At 33.4% G+C, this 338-nt stretch overlaps 1 protein-coding gene across 1 annotated transcript in view; it reads left to right on the forward strand.

The window, feature by feature from the left end:
- LOC119582222 overlaps positions 1-338 on the forward strand; it is a 49,035-nt gene that overhangs the window by 47,170 nt on the left and 1,527 nt on the right. The gene's annotated exons all lie outside the window — the stretch shown is intronic.

Genomic DNA, 338 nt, shown 5'->3' on the forward strand with positions numbered 1-338 from the left:
GTGTGCTCCCGGCGTGAGGATTTATATCTGTATGTAGCTCCTAAAAAAGATAACAATATCATACAAACTATTTTTTGACGAAATCCTAACGCATATGGCACAATATGCTGAGAACACTTTCGCAAATATGTATACTGAAAATTCAAATGAACTGTATATAAAAAAGTGGTGATCCTGGCCCGTTTTTTTTTATCTAATTTAAAGCCGTTTCTTCTGTACTATCGTATCAGTTTTAAAGATGGCATTGCTGATTTGCTGCGATTACATGATATCAGCACTATGTAAGTTTACAAGTGATTGAAAACAGGATTCATTAAAAAAATCCATCAATATGTGTG

The sequence above is a fragment of the Penaeus monodon genome, chromosome 15 (genome assembly GCF_015228065.2).
Source record: "Penaeus monodon isolate SGIC_2016 chromosome 15, NSTDA_Pmon_1, whole genome shotgun sequence".
In the NCBI taxonomy this organism is placed as follows: Eukaryota; Metazoa; Arthropoda; class Malacostraca; order Decapoda; family Penaeidae; genus Penaeus; species Penaeus monodon.